Genomic DNA, 8,407 nt, shown 5'->3' with positions numbered 1-8,407 from the left:
GACTGAACCGAGTAACGCATGACAAAGGTCGGTTATTCCTTGAAACGAATTGCAAAGTTTGTAATTTGAGTTCAGTGTTTTCCTCTCCGATTTAAACACACAGAATGAAGCAAAATGCACTACGCGTTCTAAAACTTTAAATTTCAGTTGTGCATGAGCACAAATATCACTCGCAGTATAACTTCCTTTTTGTACGTTGAGAATTGTCGGCTTCTAGTGGAATATTGTTCTTTTGATAGATTTGGTTTTTAAATTAAAACTGTCTGTCTGTCTGTCTGTCTGTCTGTCTCTTTCTTTCTCTCCACACACACAACCACACGCAGAAACGCACATCAGCACACACGCACGAATGCACGCACACGTACGCACACACACACACACACACACACACACACATTCACACACTCACACCGGCAAACACACACACACACACATACACACTCACACACACACACACATACACACTCACACACACACACACACACACACACACACACACACACACACACACACACACATGTGCATACACTCACACAAGGAGTAATACGAACAGCTAGAGCTGTCTCTGCTAATATTGACTGATCATATCAAATCAAGATCAAATTCGTGTACCAACTTCCTTCTTCGATATATATGTTCATATTTTCTTTTAAAGATACACTACTTCGCTAAGCAGACTTAAAAAAGAACACGGTGTTGTGCACAAAAACTAAAGCTTTGGCGGGGAAATAGCTCAGTCGGTAGCGGCGCTGGCTTCAAAACCAGTTGGCGCTATCGGCGTGGGTTCGATCCCCACGTTCGGCGAGGGATTTATTTCCAAGAGTCAACTTTGTGCAGACTCTCCTCGGTGGCATTATCTTATCTTATCTGATCTTCATGGGGTTCAATTTCACGCCTGTCTCAAGCTAGTTCCACAAAGAAGGAACTTAGTCATTAGAGTGCTTCGCCTTGTTAGAAGCATGGTTTTGAACCGTTATAACGACCGTGTGTTTGTCTTAGGCCTAAACAAAAAAATAGGTGTGGTTACGGTAACCCGACCTACCCTATTTTTAGGGGCCGATCCAAAAACTTTTTATTACATTTGTCAAAAAAAAAAAAAAAAAAAAAAAAACCGAGTGCAAAAAACGCAATGAAAGCGAAAGCGCCCGAGTCGCACACTTATTTCCCTGTCAAGTAGGTTTAATTTGTACACATTAGAAAAAAAAGTTTAAAAAAAAAAAAAGTGATTGCCTACCTACCTACCCTATTTTTTTTGGCTATGTTACCGTAACCACACCTTTTTTTTGGCTATGTTACCGTAACCACACCTATTTTTTTTTGGCCTTATTAGAAATGTGATGTGGTGCCTAAAGAAAAATGTCCGTGCTTATGTAAAATGAAAATGGATATTAAAGTTTTTTTTATCTTATCTTATTTTATCTGAAGTTTTAACCCTTTCTCATTTGATACATACCCCAGACTGAAATTATCCTTCCCCTTCGAATTAAAGAGATACATTATTTGGGAGAGAAAAGCATGTCAGTTTCTTACAAATGAAAGAAATTCGTGGTGAAATTCAATAGATTTTACCCCAAAATTCGATTCCGTCGAAAACGTGCACCAAATGGTTACGTCCCTTGACTGGAAAGGGGGAGGATTTTGCAAAGAAGCAAAACTATAAATTGAAATCCCATTTTTTTCTAAACGAAATAGACTCCACGAGTGTATAGTACCAAAGGTCGATTTGTTTGTTTGTTTGTTTGCTTAACGCCCAGCCGACCACGAAGGGCTATATCAGGGCGGTGCTGCTTTGACATATAACGTGCGCCACACAGAAGTCGCAGCACAGGCTTCATGTCTCACCCAGTCACATTATTCTGACACCGGACCAACCCCATAGCACTAACCCCATAATGCCAGACGCCAGGCGGAGCAGCCACTAGATTGCCAATTTTAAAGTCTTAGGTATGACCCGGCCGGGGTTCGAACCCACGACCTCCCGATCACGGGGCGGACGCCTTACCACTAGGCCAACCGTGCCGGTCTTTGGAAGGGAGGGGCTAATACTAAATAGTCAGTGTGGAGTGTATGCAAGATCAACAAGTCCGGTTTGAAAGGCTGGTCGGGGTGAAACTTGGAATCGTTACACCGTCATTACACCCCCGGTATAGGGGTGTGTATAGGTTTCACTCGATGTGTTTGTGTGTTTGTGGCGGTATTTGTGTGTTTGTGTTCGCAAGTAGATCTCAAGAATGAACGGACCGATCGTCACCAAACTTGGTGAACAGGTTCTATACATTCCTGAGACGGTCCTTACAAAACTTGGGACCAGTCAAACACACGGTTAGGGAGTTATTGGTGGATTAAAATTATACAACGACTTATAGACGGACACCCCCGTTGGTCAAAGGGAAATAACCATTCTCACTGCCACCAACTGAGAAGGTTATTTCCCTTTGACCAACGGGGGTGTTTTTCCTATCAGAGGAATTTCTTGTTTCTTCTGGTTTCAAAAGTAGTCAGAATCATTTATTTTGTATCAGTCAGCATGCACCTCTTTGCAACAACGTGTGTTAAAAAGGGACAAGAAATCGTTTCAGGTCGCTGATGTTAAACTAGATACTGCATATTTCTTGCAACTCGCCAGCGTCGAAGGGTCAGTGCAATGTCCAGGACGAGCGCTGCACCAGCTGTCTCCACCTTTCTCGGTTGTGGTCAGTCGCCTGGGTTACAGCAAAGATTTTCTTTTTCCTGGTAGACTCTACTACATATTATTGTCTGTCCATCTTTTCATTTGTCTTCCCTGTCTTCTCTTCCCCCTCGCACAGTTGGGAATACTATCCCTTTAATATTATCCCTTTAATACTATCCCTTTAATACTATCCCTTTAATATTATCCCTTTAATACTATCCTATTATACTATCCTATTATACTATCCCTATAATATTATCCTATTATACTATCCCTTTAATACTATCTCTATAATACTATCCCTTTCATACTATTCCTGTAATACTATCCCTTTAATACAATCCCTTTAAGACAACCCGGCTTTACACACACTCCAGTTTATAGACTCCCCTCGCTCCCCCACTTACTCTATGATTTAGGGCCTGGAAGACATGGCTTTATGAGACCTTTGGGCTCGCACACTTGTACGTTTTAAAGCGGACGTGTCGGGACAATGGACTGGTCCAGTGACACGGGGTGCGTAACAGACACACGGAGTTAGGTCGAGTCATGGCTTAAACACAGTGCGGGCACGTACGCGCTGTGTCATGTTTGTTTGAAGAAGGTATCGCCGCCTTCGGTTTGTGAGCACCTTTATGCAGCGCGGAGGTAAAGGCACTGCTGAGTTTCAGTCTTTTTTTTTATTTTATTTTATTTTTTTTTTTTTGGGGGGGGGGGGGTGTAGGCACTGATGCGCTTCAAAAACGTCTCAGAGAGGATGGGATGCAGTTGAGTTAAAGACGCCATCCTGCTCGTGTCAATCATCTCCGTCAATCATCACACGTACAGCGTCCCCCCCACTTGGGCACATACCAAACATCAACACCCTGACTGCTCGCTGTGTCGAGCTGGAATTGTTTGATGCATGATTCCATCAAAAGTAACATTTATCTTAGTCTTTACAGAGAGCGCACGAGGCTGTTCATTTATGGTATGTTTCCAAATGGACCGATGGTCTTATCCCTTGTAAAAGCCTGGGAAGATCTGAGACGGCGAGCGGGGGCCTGGGTAGCTCAGGTGGTAGAGCACTGGCCTTAATGTGATCCTCGGGTCGCGGGTTCCAATCCGGGTCGGGACGGACACGGGTCAACTTTGTGTGCAGACCCAGCGACGGTATCCAGGGCATGTCCCACCCACGTGTCACCACAGTGGCACGTAAAAGACCTCGGTCATTCTGTCATAAGTGCTGATACCACCTAAACACGCATACATTTGTTGTGTATCACATGACACATCTAAAGTCGGGGTAAAACCTGGGAAAACTTGAATTTCTCTCGAGACGGCTGGGTTTACTGTTCACACGGGAAAAGGTGTGCCTTTAAAGTTAGAACAGAGGGAACGTGGGGAGGGGGGGGGGGGGAGGGGGTGTGGCAAACAAATGCTCGGGGATGAGGGTGGGGGGGGGGGGGTGTTGAGAGGAGGAAGGTATTGTCGTCGGCGATTGTGAGTGTGGCGTCGGAGGGAAAGTGGGGGTGGGGGTGGGGCTGTTTATTGGTGCAATCATTGTTTCAGAATTATGACTGGCGAGTTTGCTCGACATACGCAGTGACTAGCCGATCGGACAACCACGGAGCAGGCTAACGGAGTAAGTATTAACTTTTATTGCTGTTCATGTTGTTGCTCGACTGTTACACACTGACAATAGGTTCAACACTTTGTACACGTTTCATACATATTTATTATGTGTGTGTGCGTGTGTGGGGGGAGGTGTGTGTGTGTGTGTGTGTGTATGTGTGTGTGTGTGTGTGTGTGTGTGTGTGTACCCATGTTTCCACAGGTTTGGTTGCCTAAATCACCATAAGGCAACCATCCACACGTGGATGGCAACCTAAACTCTGGATGGCAACCTAATTGTGTGGATGGTCGCTTCATTTAACACCGTTAAATTGACTTTTTTGACGGAAAGAATGTCATAACAATGTTCAAAATGACATTCTTTCCGTCCACACGTGTGGATGGTTGCCTTATGGTTAAATTGACACCGTTAAATTGACTTTTTTGACGGAAAGAATGTCATAACAATGTTCAAAATGACATTCTTTCCGTCCTCTATAGGCGACGAAATAGGTCAAATTTTGTGCATTTTTTAGTGCAAAATTCTTCGATGCCGGAGCGAGTACTGCACCCAGTGCTGTTGTAGTGCAAGTGCACTAGAAAGGCACTACACCCAGTGCCGCCTCTTAGGTAACCATCCACACTTTAGGTGTGTGTGTGTGTGTGTGTGCTCGTGTGTGTGTGTGTCAGTATGTCGGTCTGTCTGTGTGTCTGTTCCTCCGTCCAACCGTCTGTCTATTTGTCTCTCTGTCTCTCTCTGTCTCTCTCTGTCTGTCTGTCTGTCTGTCTGTCTCTCTCTCTCTCTCGATCTCTCTCTCTCTCGATCTCTCTCTCTCTCTCTCTCTCTCTCTCTCTCTCTCTCTCTCTCTCTCTCTCTCTCACGTCATTGTTTGACACATTGTGTTTCTAAATTGTTCTTTCTTTTTGTTTGACACATTTCTCTGTTCCTGCGAATTTGTTACAGATTGATCATGAGATTTCAGTAGATATCTCGGACTATTTAACGTTCAAGAGCCAGAATACTGTTTATGTTCACAATGAATAGCTGTCCAAATTTATGGCCCAGAAAAGAGGGTCTTCGTGTGGGCCACCTTAACATTAACCATGCAATTAACAAAATGAATGACGTATCTACTAGTATGCTTTTAAATTCTGGTTCAAATTTTCACATTTTCGGATTCTCAGAGTCACGATTATCTCAGCAGATTTCGGATGCCGATGTAGCTATTCCTGGTTATAACATACTACGCAGAGACCCACAGCAAAGTAAAGAAACTGGCTTGCTTCTGTACATAAGTGAATCAGTTAGCTATACAAGATTAACACACCTTGAGCAGTTTGTGGAGTCGGTGTGGGTAGAAGTTAAAATGAAAGGAGCACCTCCACTCCTCATAGGTTTCTGTTATCGAAATCCTGTAGAGAGAGCAAATTGGTCGGATAATCTTACGCAGATGTTAGATGCAGTTTTACTCGAATCAAAGGAAATAATGTTATTGGGAGACTTTAATATTTATTTGCTTAAGCAGAACAAGCTATGGCTAGATATGCTTAACCTCTATAATCTCAAACAGATAGTAGACACCCCTACAAGAGTCACAGCATCTACAAGTACTTTGATAGATCATATTTATGTCACTGATCAACGTAACATTGTTGAATGTTGTGTTCCCGCCAGTGGTTGCAGCGATCATTTCCCTATCTGTCTGACGTGGTCGAGAAAGGGTGTACAAATTCCAAAAGCCGGTCACAAGACAATAAAATACAGATCCTTTTCTAAATTCAACGAAGACACATTTCTTCACGACCTCTGTAACTCCTCCCTCTCTGATGTTTATAATTGTATGAATCCTGATGCTGCATTAACACACTGGCTCAATGGCTTCACTGACATATATGATAAACATGCTCCATGGAGAATTAAAAGAGTCAGACACATAGTGAAACCGAAATGGTTTGATGATGAATTACAAGATGCCATAGATAATCGCGACTTCTTAAAGTCAATCGGCAAGGAAGAGGAGTATAGAGAACAGAGAAATAAAGTAAATTCAATAAAACGATTAAAAAAGAGAAAATATTTTCAAGACCTTGCTTCTTCAAAACAAAATCCAAAGAACATTTGGAAAGCGATAAATGAACTCACAAATAAAACTTCTGCATCTAAATCAAGTTGCGTTAGAGACATAACACCTGATGATCTAAATACACATTTTTCCAAAATAGCTGAAAAAGTTATTTTAAATGATACAACTAACCTCAATAATTTGGAAGTTTTAGAAGACTTCTGCAAGTCAAAAGAAATGTCATCTCAATTAAATATTCCTTCGCTTACAGTGCCTGAAGTCTTTCAAGCACTCACACATTTAAAGCAAACAGGTACCCGGGGGATAGACGGATTAGATGGAAGAATTCTTAAGTTATCAGCCCCGGTAATTTCCGAAACTCTCACTTACATTTATAATCTCTGCTTAGACAAACAATATTTTCCAATAGCGCTCAAACAGGCAAAAATTATTCCTTTGTTTAAATCTGGTGAGAAGAAAGACCCCTCAAACTATAGACCGATTTCTATATTGTCTGTATTATCAAAGCCACTTGAAAAACATATAAACAAACACCTATTAGTGCACGTTGATCACAATCAATTATTTCACCCGAACCAGTCTGGCTTTAGGGCTAATCACTCGTGTCACACTGCCTTAATCTCTCTTGTTGATCATTGGTTGGACAAGATAAACGATAATGAATTTTGTGGTGCTGTTTTTGTAGACTTTGCTAAAGCTTTTGATGTAATTGATCACAAGTTGTTACTCAGAAAACTCAAATTATATGGCCTCGGGACTGACTCAGTTAACCTTATTTGTTCTTTTCTCAGTGACAGGCAACAAAGTGTGCATGCGAACGCCTCGGCATCAAGTATGCAGGCTGTGCGGTACCACAAGGGTCAGTTTTAGGCCCTCTACTTTTCTCCATATACATAAATGACCTGCCCCTTCATATTAAAAACTTGTGTGAACTTTTTGCAGATGACACTACCATACACTCCAGTGACACCAATTTAAATCGTTTATCTGAATCACTGCAAGAAAGTTTAAACCAGCTGAGTGCATGGACTGAGCTAAATCATATGTCCCTGAACCCCCCAAAAACTAAATGCATGATAATAACAACTAGACAAAAACGACAGAACATAATCTCCACGTTTCCCGATTTAATTGTCAATGATGAAATTGTTTCAACAGTCAACCATCATAAAGTGTTGGGAGTGACCATCGATAACAACCTGTCATGGTCACACCACATCGAACAACTTTCTAAAGTCATGTCCAAGAAAGTATATCTCTTATCTAGAATCAAGCACTTCCTGAATTTGGAAGCCAGGAAGTTATTCTTTAATGCCCATATTCAATCTGTTATTGATTACGCATCAACCTTATGGGATTCGGCAAGTGATAATTCACTAAAACCTATAATTAGATTACACAAACGAGCGTTGAAAGTAGTCTTATTAAAGAAAACAACCCTGAATGAATTAGACTACATAAACTTAGGCATTCTCCCTCTGAAGGAAAGACTTGGCTATAATAAATGTACCCTTATGAGCAAAATTATCACTGGATGTGTACCTGAAACTTTACGTACAAAATTTACCATGAGGAATTCACGTCAATTTATGAGATTAAACACTCCTGTTCCTCGGATTGACCTGTTTAAGTCCAGTTTAGTGTATTCAGGTAGCAGTCTCTGGAACTCTCTTCCAACATTCCTGAGGCAAACTACCAGCACTGATAGTTTTAAGAGCAGATATTTGTCTTATGTAATGAAGTCAAAGTAAATGATATTTGTCTTAAATGGTATTCATTTTTTGTATTCTTCTTCTTCTTCTTCGTCGTTCGCTGTTGTTGTTTTTTTTTGTATTAAACATGACCCTCTCCTCTTTATTGGGTATAATGTACACAAACCCTTTTCAGATAAGAAAAACCAACCACTATTTAGATGTGTGATGATCTTAGCAATGTCTTGCTTGTTTGATTGATTTTCTTTAAAATGTAATGTATGGATTAGAGCATGATGTTGAGAAAGTGCAAGCTGCACTATACCACTTAATTCACATCAATTAACTCGCAATTTACCTCAATGCAA

The sequence above is a fragment of the Littorina saxatilis genome, linkage group LG14 (assembly GCF_037325665.1).
Source record: "Littorina saxatilis isolate snail1 linkage group LG14, US_GU_Lsax_2.0, whole genome shotgun sequence".
NCBI classification, from domain to species: Eukaryota; Metazoa; Mollusca; class Gastropoda; order Littorinimorpha; family Littorinidae; genus Littorina; species Littorina saxatilis.
Note: the sequence above shows the minus strand (reverse complement) of the source record.